The sequence below is a fragment of the Amblyomma maculatum genome, chromosome 11, assembly GCF_055883805.1.
Source record: "Amblyomma maculatum isolate TAMU_Amacu chromosome 11, ASM5588380v1, whole genome shotgun sequence".
In the NCBI taxonomy this organism is placed as follows: domain Eukaryota; kingdom Metazoa; phylum Arthropoda; class Arachnida; order Ixodida; family Ixodidae; genus Amblyomma; species Amblyomma maculatum.
In genome coordinates, this window is record NC_139354.1 from 38,937,398 (window position 1) to 38,960,376 (window position 22,979).

The window sequence follows — 22,979 nt, forward strand, 5'->3', positions numbered from 1 at the left end:
GGTTAAATCTAGGGCTAGGATTGCCCTGGTACTCCTTTCTTGCTCATGAGATAGGACTTCGTTTGCTAGTCTTAGCATCGTATCCTGTGTTGATGAATGTGGTCTAAAGCCGACCATAGTGTTTGGATATAAATTCTCTTTTTGCATGTGGGACTGGAGTCTGTCTAGTATGACGTGCTCTATCAGTTTTCCTATGCAAGAAGTAAGCGAAATAGGTCTGAGGTTTTCGAGCGCGAGCTTTTTGCCAGGTTTTGGGATGAATTTAACGATGGCATGTTTCCAAGACGCTGGGAGCTTTCCCTCCCTCCAACACTCGTTCGCAAAGTCCGCGAGGGCTGTGATAGAAGCGTCGTCTAGATTTCTGAGTGTCTTAATGTTAATGCCGTCCTCTCCTGGGGCGGATGTTGTACGTACCTTAATGAGGGCTGCTCTTATTTCCGCCATTGTTATGTCAGCATCCAGGACCGAGGCGTTTTCTGTCGAGGATTCACTTTTCCCGCCTATGGTGAAGGAAATACGTCACGCAGCTGCTTCCACTCGCCTCCGCCGCTCGTGCCGCTAGCAGGTGTGAGCGGCGCCACTGTCGGTGCATGTGCGTCACATCCGCTTCTCCCCGTCATTTCTCTCTCCGCTCCACCGCCTGCGACCGCCCGCGGTCGTCTGCTAGCGGAGTTCGAGCTCTCGTCTCGGCGCGCAGGTCTGCAGCGGCTGGCGGTGCGCGGCGGCTTGCTCGCACGATCGTTCTTGCGAGGCCCTTAACATCTCGCCATCAACTCCGGTCGCGCTGCAGACATCGAGCGCGGCGTAGTGTTTTCCGCTGCTCCGCTGTCACATTTCTGACGACAGAGAACGATCGACAAGGTTGCGGTGCGTTCAGGTCATCGTCACTTCTTTGCGGACACGACTGCCGTGCTCCGCTGTCGGATACCACCGCCGCCGATATCTCCAGAGCCACAGCGGCCGACCCTACTTCCGCTGCTCGCCGACTGTTTTTGATGCCTCGTTGCCAGCCACGTTCGCTGTCTGCCGCTTCGAAGAAGGAACCGCAACGCCAGGAAGTTGGCCCAAGTCGTTCGGAATGTGACGTCGGTGGAACCTAGGAAATCGCATACACTTCAGCGGCGGTCGTGGAGCTCGCTGTCTCCCTCTCTCTCAAGTAGCGGCGACGATTACAACGCAACAGCGCGGCGCCCGAACGTCGTTCAACAGGTGAGCTGGAACTCCGAGCGCAGCTGTGGCCGTCTCCCATTCGTGCTCTCACTTGGTTTTGTGTTTGTGAGCTGCTGTGCAGGCATTTCTATAAACGAAGGGTCTCGCATATAGGTACGCCGCGTCGGCTTGTTACGCAAAGCACGATGAGTAACCCTCTTTTCGTTTGCGGGACTCCTGAAGCGAACTGCATTTTTTTGTATGGAAAGAAGAGGTGTCGCAACAGTGATATCCTGGCTGGAAGAATGAATAACGCCTTGAGCGTGTTGGACGATGTAGGTTCACGCTAATTAACTAACTGCAGGAGTAATGAATTAACCCGGTACCCATAATTACCGTGCCTCATTTCCTTCTATCATTCGCTTCTTCATACCTTCTCTCATGCTTCGGTTGAGGGTTTAATGAAACAGTCGCTGTCTTTAGAGCCTGTTCTCGATCTCCTCAATATGCATTCGATTTAGATCAGGCAAAATTCAAACGAGAGAAATAAAAAATGTTGTCGAAGTGGATGACTCCACCTCTGTTTCGAGCATGCGTGGTTCTTTTATGTCCCTGTGTCTTCTACCGCTTTCTTGTCCTGCTTCTATGCACAGTGTTTCACCATGTTGTCGAATAAGTAGAGTAACCAAAACACTGTTGTCACAGACGCTCTCTGACATCGCACAGCTGTCGACTGCGACAAAGCACGGCTTCGCAATGCCTTGCTCCAGAGCACAGGACAAGGAAAAGATACCACAAAGGGGATTCAGCAATCTGCACTGGCATCTCTGAATCCCTTTTGAGGTTGTTCTTTTGGTTGTTCTAGCTGCAAGGCAAGGCTTACGGAGTTTCGAGTTGTTACTGGAATTCACGACAGATTTTTCTGCATCTATAAAAGCTCCGACTATATAATTTTGTCGGTAACTTGAACTTACTTATGCGATTTCTTTTCGTTTTCCTTTAGTCGCTTATGCAGAGCTTTTCTTCCTTTCATTCGGTGCTTGAGAGACTGCTGCAAAGAAATTTAGTCACGTTAGCTGTCTCGGGATCCGTTCCTCTCATTTGTTATTAGAACCTCTTGTCAACGTGAATTGAACGGGGAAGAAATCAATGTCAGGAACTGCGTATATACATATAAAAGTTTCTGCTTACACTGGCTGAGTTCATCGGCTTTTTTTACTGCATAAAACTGTACTTACCATTGCAAAAATATGTAATTAGTTTATGATTTAAAGTCAACGATCTTGGGCAACACTGTCACCAAGTATTTATGAATTGTGAGTTTATTTTCTGACGCATTGCCGTTGAATATTGGCCACCGCGTCTGTGATGAAGGTACTTGTTTTCATTTTTGACACTTTAATTAATTATCAGTGTATATGTGTTAACTTCTTAGTTTTCCGCATGGTTTATGATGCATTCAAACTAGTGTTCTCGAGAAAAAAAGGTAATGAAATGTCCTGTATGCTGTAACGTCTCTCCAACTTTGAACACAAACGCGCGGTAGTGCTCTTAAACGACTCTAAGCATCCACGAATCAATTATCTGTGGAATTTAAGGTAAATTTTGAATCATTTCAAGCCCGGGCTTGAAATGGTTCAGTTAATTGGGACTATATACTTTCGATCTGAACATTTTTTTGACATGCCAAATTGCTTCAATATATTGTAATAGCTGTGTATGAGTGGTATAACCAGACATAATTTTCGAGGGCGTTATACGGCATCGATCGAAAAAATTGCAAAAAAGGCCGAAAGAAGGAGTTCAAAAACTTTCGGAAGGTGTTCTGACCTTAAAACAGAGCCCTGGCTACGCCCCTGCTGTATATTGACAGGAGTATATACAGTGAAGTATATTCGCCCAACAACTTGCTATGTACTAACTTTATATGAACTGATCTAAATACACAAAAGGAATCGTGTATGAACTTCGTATTTACACATGTCCATACAGATTAAAAGTACTTATAATATTGATACAGTCAATAAGGTGTTAATACAGATTCTAAAGACTGTTGATCATTTTTGTAAGGGCTATGCCCGCCAACTATTAGACTAACAATATCTATAAAACCTGGGAAAGACGTGAGGTAAAAAAAAAGAAAAACCTTGCACAGCAATGAACTGGAAATGCATCCACCACCTATCCAATCGCTTGATTCCAACTTCTCTGTATTCCGGGCTCAGCCTTATATACTGCCAGAGAAGGACTTGCCAACTTTAATTAACGGAGAGTTCTTAATGAGCACACACTTTTCAATAAAGTGTCTGGTGTCACGTAAAAGACGTTTTATATTTTTAAAAGATTTAACTTCTAAGTTCTTTTTATTGATGCGCATAATTACTGCCGGACAAACTGAAAAAAAAAAATAAAACATATATCTGAGGAAGGGGAAAGGGTGGCACAAGAAGAAAATACTGCTCTGATGTCTTTTTGGGCATAATTACTTGGACTGAAAACCTAAGTAGTGTGCGCAAAAACTCATAAACAAATGACAATGTCAATCGAATGCAAAATTCATGAAGAATTCCTGATGTCAGTTTGACGAAGAAAGTGAATGAAAGAAATAATAAGGTCAGTGCAATGTGATCAAGCGAATGCGAAAACGCAAAATTTACGGCGTCAGTTCTGATGCAAGAACAGAATAGGCGCTACTTTTGTGAGTGATTTCAGATGACTCATCGTGATTGTCACATATCTATATCAAAAATTGAATACTGTTTTTGTAAGGGGCGCCTTCCGAGACTGCAATGCATTGCGTACTGCGATGCTACTGCTTGACATAGCACATTGCTATGTAGAGATAGCATCATCTGGCAGCTAGCAAAATGGCGTCGACGTTCTGTTGGCGACCACTAAAGTTAATTTTCGCTTATGTCGCTGAGTCTAAGGAACGTAAATAAACAATACGTTTGAAGAACAATAGCCAGAATATAAGGAATACACACTGTCTACAACTAAAGGCTAGCTGGATTTTACTAAACGTGCACAAGAAATTATAGAATATAGAAGCCGGTCGCTGGTCTTTGATCCAGGCATGCAACATAATGAAGATTCTCTGCTGATAAAACAAAATAAACAAAATGGTAATAAAATATAAATAAGAGATGACAATAACAAATTACCATAAGGTATTGAATTGTTACAGAAGTGAATTAGTTACAACGATGAAACCGCTAAAATGAGTCAAAACATAGTTGACCCAATGTTCACAATTATTGCACAACGAATTCTCCCTATCTCATGGGTCGCCGCGGAATCGAATTGGGTCGAAATGGCTTCTCGAAGAAGCATACAGTTGTGGATCCCGAACGCCTGCGGATAAGCTCCAAATAGATCATGTAGTGTCAAGTTCGCTATATTTGTATTGCCATGCGGTCTCTTAGTCATGTCAATCAATCACTCAATCAATCGATCAATCAACCAATCAATCGTACTATTTACACAGTTTCAATGCGTACATTAAAATATTCCATCAGAAAGGGGTGGAGTTATATGCGGCATTCAAGAGTATATTTCATTTTTAGCAAAGGCTTGGTAAGTGGAATGGCTTCATGCAATCATCATCATCAGCCAGACTATACCTACTGCATGCGAAGGCTTCTACTATATATTCCTCCAATTAATCTGGCCCTGTGCTAACTGCATCCACTTACCCCTGCGAACTACTTCACCTCATCCGCCCACCTAACTTTCTGCCGCCCCCTGCTACATTTTTGGTCCCTTGGTGGATCAATGTATTACACTTTTCGATCATGACCATGCAAAACCGTAGGTGAGGTCTTACTTTACGTTTTTATTTTTTTATACTTCTATTCCTGTTTTCAGTGCACTGGTTATCGTTCAGCGTCTCATGGGGGACTGAAAACAACAGCGAAATTCGGAATTGTGTTCATAGGAATCAATCAATTTATCATCAAATTTTTGTACCCTGCGTTAATCAACAATAAGCTTCAATCAACAATGGGTGCTCGAAATGCCTTCTTTTTCGCTGCAGCCGTCACTTAACTTCGTTATTCCCTCATCTCCCGCTGAACAAACAGGCTAAACATCATTATAACTCATTATTGCTACTACAATTCTCATTTGTTATAGGCTTCCTTGTGGAAGAGCGTTGGCAAGGCTAGCAACTGTGGCAGCCACGTATCGACTGCTTTGTCCGCACCAGAATTCACAGAAACGCGTCCTTCTGCTTTGTCAAAGCGTGCATGACGTCAGCTTTCGGCGAATTCTCCATTTCGAAACGATATTCAGTTTTGTGCCTCCACGGTCCACGGCGTCGAGGTGTTTTCTTCTCAAGAGGCTGATCGAATTCGTGCGGCGCTTCGTCACGAAGCACAGATCCCAGTGCGCATTCATCTATTTCCCAGAAAAATAGATTTTGGTGGTGCTTCTTCTTGCTACGTGAGCTTATCCGTGGCGCCATGGCTGTTTCTTTTTTTTTTTTTTTTTGGTTGTCAGTTGTCTATCCAGTCTCTTCCAACTCTGAGTTCTGGATTATTGTACTCCCGCAGTCTTCCATGCTTGGGCTTCCTATTCATCGTTTCGCGCGCTGTCGTCAAGGTGCAGATCGCTTCTCTGGCTACTGCCTAGAGTGATGCCTGTTAGCACGAGAACACACCGCGCTACCCGATTAAACGCTGAAAAAAAAAAAAAATAAATAAACAAACAATAATAATTGGTTCACACCCTACTGAAAAAGCAAAAGTTCTACGGGGCAATAACCTCACACAATCTCATCAAATCGCATAGACTCTCATACGGTGCACATCATTATCATAAAATATATCCCATTATTTATGATAATATGCAAGAAGCTATGAGATCCTATGCAATTATATGCGACCTGTACGTGATTTCTTATGTGAATTGTATGAGAGTATGTGAGAAAATGTGAGGTTATTGTCTCACAAATGTTTTTCAGTAGGGCAGGAAAGGAAGGGTGCAGTATCTGTCACATACTTTTCTATGGACACCTAAACCACGCTGTAAGGGAAGGGAGGAAGGTGGGAGTTAAAGTGGAAAGAGAGAAAGAGGAGCCGTAGTGGAGAACTATGGAGTAATTTCGACCACCTGGAGATCTTTAACGTTTATTGACTTCGCTCAGCATAAGGATGCCTCTCCGTTTCGCCTTTATTGAAATGCAGTCGGCGGCAGTTGGTTTGGAACCTGGGTACTCTGGCACAGTAGCCACTGCGTCATCGCAGCGGGGCTAAAATAAAAACTGTTAAGTTGGTTCACGGGAAAGGAAAGTCGCAATATTTGTCACACGTTTAAGCGGTAATCTTGACTTTGAGGCAATAGGGGTAAAACAGTCTCGTTTAGCCATTCCTCTAAACAGGAAGCGATCTTCTTTCTTGAAATCTTCGTTCAGCCTGAAGTGAAAGGATGAACTGAATGGGGCTAAACTACTGTCCGCAACACGCAGGTTTCCATTCGAAATGTGCGTGTCTGGGAGCAGAGCGCAGATCACTCGCCTATTCTTGGCTCGCCGCTCTCTGCATTCTGCGTTGAATGCGCTCGTCATGGCACATGACCTTGATGGCATACAGGCGCTCCTATCATTGAGGTAGAACAGGGAGCGTCAGTGCGTCACTAGGGGTGTAGGATCGGATGCGGTTTTTTATAAATACTGCACGTGGTGTGCGACCTTTTGAGAAGATGCGTAGCCGTCTCCGGTAATAGAGACGATTAGCGTGGCTGTGACGTAATAGCTTAGACTTGTACAGGACGCCTGCTGCGTGCGCGCAGTTGAAAGAGCGAGCCAAGGTGTCGCCACTGCGCATGCGTCGGAGTCGCCCGGTGACCCGGCATTCGTCTACGCTTCTACGTCTAATCTATGGTAAAAGCCTCTATTAAGGCTTTTATAGGTTCATGAGGGTGGACAGAATTTGTGCGTCAGCGGAGGGAGTCACATCATCATTGTCGAGAAATTAATTGATTGATGAGTAAAATAATGGTTGTTTGATGTATGGTTGGTTGATGGTGAAAACAAAAAGTGTCTGTGTAGAAAATTGTGCTGATATGGGGTAATCAGTTAATTAATTAAAGCCAAAAAAAGTCAATTTGACGTCGAAATAGCTAAGGACGTGAATATAGTGCGCAGACGTCAAAACAGCCGCAGACGTCGAAATTGTGCAAAAAAGAAAACGTGCAAAGGCGTTGGGAAACTTTAATGTAAGACCTCGTCATTACATTAAAACTTTGATAACAATCAGCCTAGAATAAAAGAAACAAAACCGAAAAAAAGAACTAAATGTGTGAAAAAGCGGTGAACGAGTGCAAAGTGTCGCAGGAAAAGGCTTTCGCCGTACAGCACTTGAGAGAGGTCTAAGTGCCTCCAATGAATATTTAAAAGAATCCAGAGTTGGGAGAGTTGCCAGCGCTACCTAGCGCCTAACTTTCTTTATATGAGCTGATGCCACGCATATATCAGTATGCGATCTGCTTTTGGAGAACCGGATTGATGTTCGCGTAACGACGATACCTTTTTTATGCCTTGCTGGACTTCCTAAGAAGAAAACATGAATAAACTCAATAGTTCTTGTTCTTAATATTGCGGAAGCTGTCGTAGCAATCAAACCAAAAGTTGGTGCTCGTGTCGTGCAAAAGCCTCTTATTCTTTTGTCTTTTTTTTCCTCCCTGCGTTAATATGAACTAGTACTAAGTAGCCCAGAGTTTTTCCTTATTCATAAATGTAACCACACGGTTCCTTCAAATTTGATGGGAGCAATGTTGACACATGGTAACATTGAAAACATCTCAAAAGCGTCAGGAGTCATGAAGCGAAGCCCCGGGTTAGAGGCTCCACCGCAGATTTTTTTCTTACCTTAATTCATTCATTTCAGTCCTGTGTTATTCCTTTCCCGGAAACTCTAAAGGAATACAAAGATAGGACCGTTCTGTCACAGCGTCGTGAGTCCTTGGCCCTCAAACGACAGTCGCTGCGACGGCATATATACACGTCCAGATGTTAGAGCCGCATTTTAAACAAGGACAAAATGACTGCGGTGATGTATGTGTGCGCTCGCATGGAAGAACTGCGCAGACTGTATTTCAAACCACATATTTCCATTCTGTCCCGCTATGAGTGATCGTAAGAGGACACGGCTTCCTACTTGACGCTTCTCGACCGCAGAAAGCACCTGTCAATCAGCTGGCGGCTCTGATTGGCCGAGGCGGGATGACGTCATAGAGGTCTCGACCAATCACAGAGCACCACCACAGTATGTGCGATTGCGTGCTTTATATGCCATATGCCAATCAATGATAAATTACCGATTAATAAGTTATTAATTAATCACCGATTAATTACTAATTAGGTATTCAATAAATAATCAATTATACCTACTTAGCACCTAATTAATTCACTAATGCCTATATAATTAAATACTAATTAGGGCCAGTTGCGTAGCTGAGTATTCGACCTTCCTTTGTGATTGTTTGTTCATTCGTTTCGGTTTCTCCGAAAAAGGGCGCCAAAATATAAGCCGGACAAAGTGAAACGACGCACCATTTACATGCTACCTATTGGTATGGAGACTTCGAACCAGCTCCCACAACAGTGAGCATCAGTAGGCTCGAAAGAGGAATCTGGAAACGGCATATATACGCAAGCTTGGATCCGACAAGTGTATAAGTGAGCCAACTGCGGCTCTTCTAGATGAAGAGACTCGGTTTTTGATCAACCAGTAACGAACATGTTTTAAGGCGAAAGCCTTTAATGGCTCATGCTGTCTTGGACAAAATGTGTCCCGCTTTTGTGGCGGCTCTGATTGGCCGAGGCGGGATGACGTCATAGAGGTCTCGACCAATCACAGAGCACCACCACAGTATGCACGATTGGGTGTTTTATATGGTCATATGACCGATTAACAAGTAATAATTAATCACTAATTAATGACTAATTAGGTATTCAATAATTGACCAATTAATAAACTCCTAATTCACTAATGACTAAATAATCAGATAAATACTAATTAGTGCCAGTTGCGTAGCGGAATGCGGCACTCAGGCTTTCGCCTTTCACTACTTTAGTCGCTAAGTCCCTCGTAATTTTTTCGTGTCTTTCTGTAGTGTTCCACGGCTATCTCGCTTACTTTCGACGAGTGATAACGTTATGGTCCGATATTTTCATCGTAATGCGCAGATGCCCCTTTTGCTGCTAAGAGCTTTCTAAGAGTTGCTAGTTACCGCTGGTTCTTATGGAAATGAACACAGACGGCAGCGTGGCCAACACAAGACCGAGCAAAAAAGCAGCACGCCCACTTCTTGTCCTTTGTGTAATCTGAAGTGGCGATTCCTTTTCCTCACAACAATGTCATACCAACTGCCCAAAACCAAAATGATCCTATATTGAGCAGTTCGTTTGGAACCGCGATGCCGTATGGTCTTTCCTTTCGCACGCTTTTTTTTTAATTTTTTTTTCGCGCGCTGTTTTTCTCTGCCGCGCCTACCTGTTGGGGCGCGAACCCGATCCACAGGTCGTAGTGCGGAGGCAGCGGCTTTGCTTGAGGCCGCTTCTGGGGTGAACGCTTTGGATCGCGCGCCGATCGATGGAGCGTCGGGTCGGGTCAGGTCACCGGGCCCCGCATCTGAACTGGAGCGAGAAGAGATGAGATAGAACCACGTGTATGCACAATGTAGCGAACGTTGTTTTATTGTTCCAAGTCACCATTTTCCCATTGGGTACAATCTTTTTGTTTTCTTTCGAACATAACGTGCTTTTCCGTCTCATTTTTTTTCTTTGAGGGGCAAAAACCAAGAGGATGAAAAAGAAAACTTTTATTCGGCTAGGAATTAAAAAGGTCCGTATAAATATCGCTTTAGTGTGTGCAATGTCAAAATGGTAATTGAAGGCTGCAAAAATAAGATAGACGCAGCTTGTGATCCATATGAAAAAAGAAACATATATATATATATATATATATATATATATATATATATATATATATATATATATATATATATATATATATATATATATATATATATATATATATATATATATATACAGAGAGAGAGAGAGAGCTTTCGCTCTGGTAGTCATCTGTTATGCGAATACAACTCTGTGTTTTCTACTGAAATGTATTTTATAGCCCCTTAAGGTTTTTTGTACCGTAGAAAACAAAACAAAACCATTTTTAAATGAAAAATTGTATTTTATTTCACTGTTTTGAGAAGATTGATAGAAAATGCACCAGAGTATCCGCATCATTGAGCTTGCAAATTATTGAAGAAAATTTTATTTAAAAATGTCGCCTTAGAAAACTACCGTTTTCGTCTTCGGCGACATTATTCCGTGGTGTATTGATGGACAAGAAAAAGGAAGCCAGAAGAATATATATATATATATATATATATATATATATATATATATATATATATATATATATATATATATATATAAAGGGGAAATGAGGGTGCTCGTTATAATACATGAAGGAAAGAAGCCAACAGTCGGCGAGGCCAAGTAACGCATTGGGGATTGTACTTTGTTCTCTTTTTTTAATTTTTACTTGATAATCACAGAAATTAGTAATGTAATGTGTTCAGGGGAGATAAATAAACACAAAGTAGAGGGAAAAACAGCGTGCGGATGGTGGGAACCGAACCCACGACCTCCGAATATCGCGTCCGGTGCTCTTCCAACTGAGCTACATCGGCCGCTGTCCCCCCTGCTACTTTCTTGGGTATTAATGTCGTCTGTATACGAACCTTGAGAGTGTTCACCAGCGCCACCTTCAACTATAGCGGTGGACGTGGAATCCCCAATGCGTTCCTTGGCCTCGCCGACTGTTGGCTTCTATATATATATATATATATATATATATATATATATATATATATATATATATATATATATGAAGGAAAGAAGCCAACAGTCGGCGAGGCCAAAGAAAGCGTTGGGGATGGTACTTTGTCTTTTTTTTTAATGTTTACTTGGATAATCACAGAAATTAGTAGTGTAATCTGTTTAGGGGAAAGATAGTTAATATATATATATATATATATATATATATATATATATATATAATCCGAGGAAGGTCACATAACGGCGTTATATATAAAGAAATACGAAATAAATGTACTAGGCCCGCAGAGGGCCGAAGGCAGGCAAACACGCGAAGTGAATCACTTAAAAATATGATGGTCAAACGCACTGCAACGCGAGAGATGTCACCTACACCTATAGACAGCATACGTAAGATAAACAAGCGGAGTATATGTAAACATCGGAGCAAAATCGATAGTGTTAGAGGTTAAATAAATAGAACAGTGTCCCAGGGAGGCCCACCAGGTGCGAATGATTTTTGCATCTGAAAGCGCTCGTTCACAGCTGAGTATATTGAAGTGCACGGGAAACAGGGCACATAAAAGCACAGAAAAACGCTGGAACAACGGAAGATGACAATTGTTTTTTTCTTCGCAGAGGACTGCTTTACTACAAACGCATAGCAAAAAAGGATGCATCGTAAAAAGGCCGTGAACCTGTCCGTACTGTATCATTTGTGCATCGCGACTAACCGGCTATATACGGCTCATTCGAGAAAGAAAAATCATCTTTTGCCAGGCCGGAAAGATGAAACAATCGGTTGAGTCCTTCGGCCGTCTATGCTGCGACGTAACAATAAAGGCAGCAAAGAAACTGCTACGGGTACACTTGAAAGGGCAGTTCCTGCTTAAACAGCCCTGCGAAGGTCGATAAAGGAAATCAGGGTACCAGAAAAGGCCCGAGCAGCGAATACCTGCGCATCCCGTTTGAGGACTGTAGCAAAATGGGCCAGACACCGCGCATATCGGCGTTCTTTACCTACCTGTACAGCGAAAGACAATGACATGCGGCCTCGCTTCCAAAAGAGATTGCGACAGGTATAGCATAACTAGTCTCCCTTAGATTCATTAGCCTTTATCTGAAATCTCGGACTTAAAGAAGCGAAAGCTTACTACGTCATGTATCAGCCAAGGTCACCTTGGCAGGCCTCTTGACCTCAAAGAATCAGAGGTCACAGTATGGCTATACAGATTAGCCATGGTACGACTTATGGTGTACCACCTCTTGACCACTGATGGCAGATACAGCATCGCGTGTTCCCTCTTGTATAGTTAGCGGCTTCCTCGACTCCATAATCTAGGCAATTTAACCACTACAAAACCATGTCTGGCCATGTCTAAACCGAAGCATAACCAAAGCAAAACCGAACTAAAGGACAGTTTCGCTTCACCTTACTAGGTTTAGCAAGATTAAGCCTCAGCCATGCTTTCCTGACGTCACGTGAAACTCTTTTCAAAAATCTCCCTCTTCTTTCCGGAGTGCTTGGTTTTATTCGCACTGGACGGATCACCAGTGGTATTCAACGGAACAGGCCGTCTCTTCGACGAGGCTTTGGTATGTATTACCTTTCAAGAAAGTGTTTTTTTCTTGCTCGTCTCCTCCTTCAGCGTGCGCCATACTTTCCGTGGTGGCGGTTCTTTTCTCGGTCCTTATCGCGTGTCTCCAGTTTATTCTGAACTCAACGCTGCTCCATTCGACGGCACGTTGAAATCATGCCCGCATCCCCTACATCCTCAACTTCGGCATCTAAAGCTGTCTTCCCAGTAAATCTTCTGGAATCTTTTCGAAGAAATATTGCCGAGGCGAACGCGTCAACGCAGTAGGATCGGGCGCGCGTTCACGACGTTTTATATAGAATCGGGACGGATAGACACACGCTTCGCTACGAGACGGACGGATAAACACTATCGCTTCTTCGGTTTTCGTCAGCCGGCAGTGACAGCTCGGCGACATCGGACTGACGTTGACAAGCACAGCGCCCGCCCACATTTATATTTCACCACTTCTGGCTCTGCCGCTTTAGACAATCCTGGCAACCTGAGAGGCCCTGAAGTGGTACTTCGGTGATGCGACTCTCTTGCGGGAGTCGATTACACAAGCGTTGATGCGGTTGGGTAATCGCGGCTCGGAGCATTTGTATAGAGGGCGCGAACGGCACATTTTACGCGGAACACACATGGCCGTCAATGAGGGGTAGCTCATGTACCCTGCATAGTCTCCCATTTTATATTTGCATGAAGCACTACCTACGCTACGCCGCGGGTATGGTGTAAGTCAAGAATCGCTTGCTAGAAAGTACGACAGGCTGCTTTTGTACCCCTTAATCGTACACTAAAGGGTACGATGCCACTTTCTTCAGAGTATGGCTAACCCAGCAGTTTTATTATTTCTCGCGCCTTGTCACCCATTTCTTCCGCCATGTTTAGTTTGTTTAAGGAGGTCATTAGTGACGGATGTGTAGATTTTGTTTCGTCTAAAGACAGACAAAATGAGCGAAGGTCAGATAAAGTTTAACGAAGAAAAGTTCGATACGAGTCATCCGCCATACGCCATTTGTGCACTGTACATGACTGAGAGTGCGTCAATTGCCTCAAAGAACGCTGAGGTTGCGTTACCATTTTCTTTTTCTATGCGATGTCTTGCTTTCTTTGTACCAATTGTTTCATGGCATTAGTTCGGTTTTTGTAAAGACCCATTACCCACTATTAGAAATGAGTTCGCGGCGCCTTTGTTTCAAACTTTCGAATGTCAATCAATCAATCAATCAATCAATCAATCAATCAATCAATCAATCAATCAATCAATCAATCAATCAATCAATCAATCAATCAATCAATCACTTTATTTTGCATGACCAAGAAAGGTGGTGGGAGAAAAAGCTGCTTTGCAGCTTGAAGAGGCTTCAGCCACTTCTACAGCATACACTTTAACAGCGTAGGCAGTTGCATGAATGAAAGTAGGCAAACAGTCCTTAGGAAAATTTTCCTTACACAATGCTATATTTTCAATGTGAACAATTAAATTAACAAGTTTTGCATCATGGTTTCACAACAAAGCATCACACGCACCGGCATGTGATATGCCGGTGCGAGGAAGCGCCTCGCAAAAGAAGCTGGAACATTGAAAAGTCGGCTTTCTGTAAGCTTTGGGTGTCTACTTCGTGTACCCCTGTGCGCAAGAACGCAATTGAGTTAAAATGAGAGGCCTTGTTATAGTCATTTGTTCGGTTAAAAATTAGCTGTGGTTTAGCTCTGGTTAAGCTCTGGTTAAACCTGGATGAAAACGGGAGCTTCTTTTGCCTACTAAATTGTTCCTCTATCATGCCCTATCAGTGTAGGGCGTTATGTATTATTGTGGACACTTAAGCTCAGCCTTTAAGGCTATGACGTGAGAGCGTAAGCTACCAACCCAAATATATGTCCCGCTTTAACCAAGCCGCATGGACGGGCCTGCGTGTCCTAGGGGTAACGAGAATGCCAACGGTTATGGCAGGCTCATTCTGATATCACCCTCCTACATGAAAGGAACGACCCGACTTGAAAGCTCCTGCCCGCGGCATAAGGGTAACGTGAATTGAAATATCACGCAGGCTGATTCTAATGTCACCCTCCCACATGAAAGGGGAAGCCCGAGTTTACGCTCTTTCAGGCAACCACTCACACTGACGCTGAAGGCGCGAGTTGGTTGCCGTAGTGAAACACCCGCTTCAAAAGGCTGTGTACGTAGAAATGCAGAAGCGACATCCTTTCTGTTCACACATTTTTCAACTTTTAGCGTGAACTTAAACTCTATAGTTGTGTTTAAGCTGACTGATTGCGTAACTTCACGAGAAACGCCCACAGTTCGAACTTCTGCTGTTACGTAAGTCAAGCGAACGCTCTTACAGCAAACATCTGGTATATTGAGTCAGATAAAGGCTTTAGCGATGGAAGCGTTCGCATAACCAACTTGTTTCCACTCAACTTCGCGTCGTACAAACGGGCTCAATTCCAGCTTCAAAGCCTCGCAACGCAGTTACGTAAAAGAATTTCATTCTGAAGGGAAGCGAAGCACTGCGCAATTTCGAATACACTTCTTCTCATCTTTGATATAACGAGGCCGTCAAGGTGAGGAAAACATTCGGGCCGAATTAGCGCTATCATCGTGTACGTTATAAGAGCAGCTCCTCGTTTTAATCATATTCACGAAACGGAATTCCAGAGCTGATAACGAAAGAGAGATTGGAACACTATAGGCGAATAAAATTTGTTCACACTTGCATACTGCTTCATTATAGAAGTTCCTAGCTACAAAGGCTTAAATCACATCAATCACGTGGAATGATTTAAAACACACAGCGAACACAAGCACACATACATAGACAAGCGCACGCACACGCAAGGTGAGCAGAAGCAAAAGGAAAGAGAGAAATAGACGATAAAACGAATGAAATGGAATATTTCCTGCATTGCTTGTTTTTTTATTTTCTGGGCGAGTTGGCCATCTGCAGCGGCCGAGCTGAGTGGCAGATCAGCAAACAACTTTCGCCGAACGATTCGCTGCGATGAAAAGTTTCATCCACTCGACGCAGTTTCATTGGCTCAGCGGAGCGCTCTGGGAAAGAGTGTTTCTTTCTCGCTGTAAAGAATGAAAAGGCACACAGGCAGCAAAAGGAACACGTGGTGCGAAAGGTTAGGATACTTAAAGAAAAAAAGGATTCACCCTTTTCATAACTGCACCCCCGTCAAAAAAACAAAAATAACAACTGTAGGACCGTGTGAAAACTACGACAAAATATTCTATAGTTCTGTCGTAAACATCAGAACTTTTTGTACTTTTTAGTAGTTGACAGCACTGTTTTAGCTTTGTTCTTGGAATACTTTTTTGTAGTCTGTAGTTCTATAGTACATTTCTGTTGTAACAGAAATGTACTACAGAACTACAGACTACTGATCATAAATTCTGACCATATTGCATAAATTTCTTTTTTTCACAAGTCAAAAACTGCGCAGAAGTTTTCTCGTGACAACAAAAATTTTTTCTTCAGTTTTTTTTTTCCGTCTAGGCTACATCGTAGGATGCTTCAGCAGAGTTTACAAGCTAGTGTGTTATTTGTACACTCATCTGCGTAAAAACTACGACAAAATATTCTTTAGTTCGGTCGTAAACGTCAAAATTTTCTGTGCTTCTGTAGTAGTTGATAGCAGTGCTTTACCGTTCTTCTTGGAATACTTTTCTGTAGTCTGTAGTTCTGTAGTACATTTCTGTAGTAGCAACAAAAACGTTCTGATCATACTACATAAATTTCTGTTTTCACATCAAGTAGTACATTTCTGTAGTAGCCACAAAAAGATTCTGATCATACTACATAAATTTCTGTTTTCACATCAAGTTAAAATAAAAAATCGCACAGAAGTTTTGTCATGGCAACAGAAACTTTCGCGTATTTTTTCCCCGTCTGGGCCTACTATAGTTTGTGCTACAGCGTAGGGTGCTTCAACAGACAATCTGGGGACACCTGTAGTAGGCTGAAACTAAATTGGATGATAAATACGGCTTGATGTCTTTAGAACGCATTCGAAAGCTGAAGGAGGAGAGTGCGTTTGGCTTAAGGACCATGCGGGCTTCTGTGCAACTATAACCTGATCCGAAGCGGCATTTTTTTCCATTTATTTCTGAAGCAAAAGAACGTTCTCAGCTGAGACACGCCCATTCATGCACGTTTGAGCCCTTCTGCGGTAGACCTATACCTAAACTCTGACCAGCTGACAACTTTAGTTGGCTGTCAACCTCGCGCACGGCATCCAGGATCTCCCACTTCCGGTTCCGGAGTTTTCAGCAATCAGATGACTCGAGGCCAGGGAGCCCAGTAAAAAAGAAGCTACAGAAAGATCAATGTTGTTACGACAAAATTTCTGTGCGGTTTTTGACAGAGAACTTGTTGTGACAACAGAACTTTCTGTAATAACATCAGAGCTTTCTGTAGTTACAACAGAAAACTGCTACAGAACTACAGACAACAGAAATATACTACAGAAACACTACAGAACTACAGAAAAGTACTACAGAACTACTGAAAAATCTGACGTTTACGATAGAACTACAGAATATTCTGTCGTATTTTTGACATGGTTCTGTAGTTTTTTTCGACTGGGAGATAACGGCATCCTGAAAACGACTCAAACTCAAAAGTCGGGCCCTGGTCGCATATTTCTGCTTCGCAGTAAATCTTTATCTTTCTCTCTCCTCCAGAATGCGGTGCTCAAACGTGAAAGAAGAATGGATCTCGTTATATACACTCGCGAAAATGGTATACACGCGCCCTCCATTGGTATACACGCGCTCACCATAGATCCTACCCGGCTGGCTAATGAATCCGGCTAGAACGTCGGCTTAATACATTCGCCCTAATGCTCAGACCACGCGCCTAATGGGCTCACCTCCGGATACCGTCGCGTGGGCGAAGCCGATTGGATTAGCGCGTGCACACTAAGCGTGGCCCTGGCGGGGATTGCGCGGAGCATCGTTTCTCCTACGAAACTCCGACCGTTTGGCAGGGCAGACGCTGTGCCCGCTAGAATGAGTAACTTACGGGCCGTCGCGATCCATCTGTGTTTTACCGATGCACTGTATTCTATCGAGAGGAGTTAATCGCGCTCAGGTAGCTGTGCTAAACGTGTACAGCTTCATCCTGGTGCAGGACCAAGATTATTTGCTTCAGCTTAGCGGTGGTCTACACGAGTGCGAAAAATCGCTTCGTACGCCGGGGATTAGGGGATGGATTACCCGTCCAGTGATTATCAGCTTTCTGCCGGTCTTCTTTAACGTTGAGACACTGGGAAGATGAATGCCGCAAATCGCTTTGGGCGGAGCGTCAACACGATATTCGTGACGCTGTTCTTCAATGTTGCTCTGGTGATATTAAAAGTTATTTATCGTCGCCATAGATCATTGGCTAGAAAAAAAAAATCAAATTAATCCTTCACGGTTACAGCTAATATCCAGATTTTCTGAAAATGAACATTTATTTATTTAAGGTCAGGGTGCCTTAAGGCACCCTGACCTTAAAGTATAGAATGAAAATATTACCATGAAAGCTGCCTTCAAAAATATTTCATCCTTGCCGAAAAACTTCTGATATGCAATAAATTCATATAGGGTTTGTTATGCGGTGTCATACATCATCATCATCATCATCAACATCACCACCACCACCACCACCACCACCACCACCACCACCACCACCACCATCATCATCATCATCATCATCATCATCATCATCATCATCATCATCATCATCATCATCATCATCATCATCATCATCAGCCTGACTCCACTGCAGGGCGAAGGCCTCTCCCATATTTCTCCACAATTATCCCGGTGTCATACAAATATCATGCAAATTCCACACAATTCCCTGCTTGCTCATAAGGTATTAAGATATTTTGTGACATGCATGAAATTTGCGCGATATTCGTATGACACTATATGATAAACCTTTGCATGAGGTTATTGCATCATAGAACCGGTCGATATTGTAATATCAGCCAACTTGGTACCGTTTGAAATACCGTATGCAAAAACATTGGTCCTGCCAGGCTTTATGAATTAGGTTCCTGTAAGAGCGGTAGGCTATAAAAAGGCGTCACCTTAGCGGCTACTGCTGCAGTTATAAATGCTGTGCGTGGGAGTTAGGCGCTCTAACTCTATGCGTGCCGCGCGCCATTCCCTTCTTTCCTTCCTTTCCTTGCCTCAGCGGCCTAGGCCCTGTGCGGTCACTCTTTGTGCTACTTTCTGGGTTACGAGGTCATAAAAGGAAGCCGGGACCGGACGGGGTGGAGACAAAGGGGATATGGAAACCTTTAGTTTCGGCGTGGTTAACTATACACCGCGGCGAAAGCACGTTTAGCGTCTGAGAGCCCTTGTAAAGATAAGCTGGCTGCCCAGTTGCGCTCGTAAAAAAAAACATTCCCCAGCACTCCTGGGAGCCCTAGGCTAACGGTCTGGTGTTAGTTGTTATTTTCAGTACTCACGCGCCTCGATGGCTATAATGTTATGAGGAGCTGGGATAACAGTGGTGTACGCGTAAAAAAACAAAAAACAAAAAAAAAAAAAAAGCGAACATAAGATGGATGTGCACAATACAGACAACAAAAACGCTGTAGAGCACATTTTTTCCCCTAATCCGAGGAGTATAATATAGGGCAGAGTAAGGGACAAAATAAAAAAGAACAGCAGCATAAAAACAGTTACCTTTAGTTGCTTCCGCTACAGAATAAATATAAGATAGCTCAGTGTCCTTCGGTTCATGGATAACGAGAAAAGCTATTCGATTTTAAGGAAGCCTAAAAAGGGGAAGGGCAAAGAGGAGGCTTCGGGTTACCTTGATTATACAGGCTTGACCTTAAAACGAAAGGAGGCATTCACAGCAGAGCTGGTCAGTACTACCAATTGTGAAATTTCCCATGGGGTCCATGTGTTAAAAACAAATATGGCGGTTTTGATGGTTTTGATTGGCTAAAACTGGGAGGTATATGAATAGTGGGGGCGCCCGCGGCCTATAAACGAAACTGATTCTAAGTTGCACATTTGAGATTGTTGATAAGTGCACAACCACTTAGAAAATAAACTTAGTTGAAGACTTGCAGTAGCTAAAATTTTTAGAGATAACAGCAGTAGAGGTAATTAAGAGGGGAAAAAAGAAAAAGCTTCCTTTATGACAGTCAAGAACTGTTAGTGGAGCGTTTCTTGAAAAAATATGTGTGAAAAATAAAGTTGTCTGTAATTGTACATATACATGTCTTGCTAGAAATGTTTGCTTCAATCTCTCGAAAAATGGTTCGGTCCGTAGTTGGCCCTCCAAATTGTACGGCGTAATTGAAAGAGGAATTGGTACAGGAAATTTCCACCCCTTTGTACCGGCGTTCCGACTCAAAACTGTGATAGGGTCTATACTGTTTAGAAAAAGTTTTATTACTGATCTCAAAGCACATGCAATGTCAATGCAAACCCTATTGTCAATCCTGCTCGTATTGTAATGTGCCGTGCAAAACTCATAATAACGGACTGATTCAATAAGAGCGCAATTCCGATTTCAAAAATTCCCTCTAGAATTGGGTCGCATACTATATATGTGTTGCATTGCATTCGACACAACTCGAAAAGCTCTTAATGTTATCGAACAATGGTCACAACATTTCACGAGATTACGATGGAAAAAGAAAGAAAAACTAATGTTTCGAGTGTTTACGTTGAGCACAGTAAAACCTACCAAACACGTATTTATCATTTTGACTTGGAATCGAAAGAAATGGTGGAGTTTAACGTTAGGTTTGGTTTGGTTAGTGGGGTTCAACGCCCCAAAGCGGCTCAGGCTATGACGGTTTGGTTTGGTTTGTGGGGTTTTAACGTCCCAAAGCGACTCAGGCTATGAGAGACTCTGTAGTGGAGGACTCCGGAAATTTAGACCGGGGTTCTTTACCGTGCACTGACATCGCACAGCACACGGGCGCCTTGCTTCTCGCTTCCATGGAAAAGGGGCCGCCGAGGCCGGGATTCGATCCCGCATCCTTGGGAACAGTAGTCGAGCGTCGTAACCACTATGCAACCCCGGCGGGGTGGTTTACCGAATTCGACAAGCGAAAGCTTTTGCGCACACTTGAGGCAGAAGACTGCATGCGAAAAATTTGCCGACAATTACGTTACTTGTGGTAGAGCATCCGCCTCGCATTCGGGAGGTACGGGGTTCGATCCCCAGTACCGCCGGGTACCCACCGGTTTCCAATGGGTACAAGATTTCTCCCGGCCTGGTGCTCGGCTCTTCTGGGGTGAAATGCTTGGGAAAAGGGGCCATGAACCAAACATGTTGGTTCAAGAAAAAAAAAAAGGGCCACATAATGGGCTGTTGCCGCGCAAGGCGGACTTATTGTTGTCCGATGGCGGAACGAATCACTGCCACATCGGCGCAACTATTTGGGAAGAAGAGTTTTAGCTCGCCAACAAGTATCCCCCAGGCTTACATGGGATCGCCCAGGCCGAGCCCCTTCCCAAGAGCTAAGTCCCACAATTTGGCGGACACCCACGCCGGGGACCGCTCTTGTCCCAGTTTACGTCTGGTCATCGTCGAGCTGAAAACGAATCCTGCAGCTCTCCCAGCGCGCGTGGCGGACTTGTCAACTACTGCCACCGCGTTGGTCGTGTTGTGGGTCGCACCCACGTGCTCGGGCAGGCGGGATCGCAACACCCGTGGTACACTCCCATGACGTGTACCCCTGCCAGACGCCTTCGCGCCCCCGACTTCGGTAACTCTCTTCGTGCTGCGCTCCACGCGAGAGCCCGATTCTACCAAATTTTGTTAAGCGTCTTGGATTGGACGCCGGCCCCGTATTCCAAAACCTTTGGGACCTACCGCCTACGTACCGGAAGCGCGAGTGGAGGCTTCATCCTCCACCCCTCTGGTCTCACAGCGGTACTACTGACAGACTCTCAAAGGGTGCTTGCACCAGTTCTGCTTTCGCTTCGCCTTCACTCTCTTAGCCTGCTGAGACGCCCGAAGGCCTCAGTGTTTCCCAGGACGGACCTGGCACGCCGGAGGTGGAGTGAAGACAGTCTCTAACAGCGCCCCCATGCATCCTCGCGGGCTGGGTTACACGGGGTTGCCCCTACCCCTGATGACATAAGTCAGCGGGGATTCCCCCGCGGCGTCCATACATAGAGACTTAGCCGGCACAGCCCATCCCTGGACTGCACCGGCGGGGAACAGACTCTTATTTCCCGCTACGAGGAGTGGTCACCTCCGACTCCAGCGGCTTCCACCATGGATTACAGGGAGTTGGGAGCTCCCCAGCCTTATCCCTAGTCCCGTTTGTCAATAGGGTACATCATCGGTAAAGGCTGTAATCTTCAGTGGGCCCCAACGTAGCAGTTCCTAAGCCCGAGAATCTACCCCGCTTTAGCGGGGTAGACTTCCTCAGAGTGCACAAGGCTCCGAGGTTCCAGTCGGCCGTCTGAGCATTCACCGGCGTGGCCTCTCTCGATTACAGGAGCGCGCTATTGCTCCCAGCCTTATCCCTCAGAGCTTCATCGCCAATGGTTGCACCCCTCTCGGTTACAGGAGGACGCAGCCCCTCCCAGTGACCAACCAAAAGTCAATCCACCCATCATCGGGAAAACTGCCTTAGTTTGCTCGATGACAAATTAATGCCACCAGGCTGACCTGTCCCTCTTCATCAGGTCACAGCTGAGTCCTCTCCGCTTCCGCGGAGGGCTCTCGGGTGTCTGCTCACCCGTGTTGAAGTCCCGCTCCAGCCACCCAGAAGCTTGGATTTACGGGCCCGCGCCAGACATGAGCCTGGCTATGGGAGGAGACATATGCAACACAAACTCCGTCCCAATGCGAAATGCGAAATCTGAGCGAAATCTAATGCGAAATCTGAGCGCAGCTCGTCAGCTGTTTCACCTTTTCGATAGATTGAGGCAAAGATTTCGAGCAAGACATGTATCTACAATTACAGATAGTTTTTAATTTTTCACACATATTCCTCCAAGAAAACACTCCACTAACAAGTTCGTGACTGTCATGAAGGAAGTTTTGTGGTCGTTCGAAGCCTTCCACTACGACACCACTTTCTTTTCGCACTGCCACCTTTCTCCTTTTCTTTACAGTTCGGTTATGTAAATTGGTTCATAGGACCCGGAGTACCCGGGATCGAATCCGACCTCGGCGGCTGCGTTTCGATGGAGGCGAAACGAAGAGGCGTCGTGTGCTGTGCGATGTCAGCGCACGCTAAAGATCCCCAGGTGGTCGAAATTACTTCGTAGCCCTCCACTACGGCTCCTCTTTCCCTCTTTCCGCTCCCATCCTTACCGCGCGGTTGAGGTGTCCACAGAAACAAGTGATACATTTACAGCGCCTTTCCCTTCCTATAAACAAAAAAAATCAGTCCACAGAAAACAAGTGAGACAGTTACCGCGCCTT

At 44.4% G+C, this 22,979-nt stretch overlaps 1 protein-coding gene across 2 annotated transcripts in view; it reads left to right on the forward strand.

Moving 5' to 3' along the window:
* The first annotated feature begins 646 nt into the window (after positions 1-646).
* LOC146173565 (synaptotagmin-1-like) overlaps positions 647-22,979 on the forward strand; it is a 200,367-nt gene continuing 178,034 nt past the window's right edge. Inside the window, exon 1 of one of the 2 annotated variants that reach the window (XM_084583421.1) lies at positions 647-1,209. The gene's annotated coding sequence lies outside the window, so the exon portion shown is untranslated. The remainder of the gene's footprint in view (positions 1,210-22,979) is intronic. The other variant, XM_084583418.1, reaches the window with a different exon arrangement.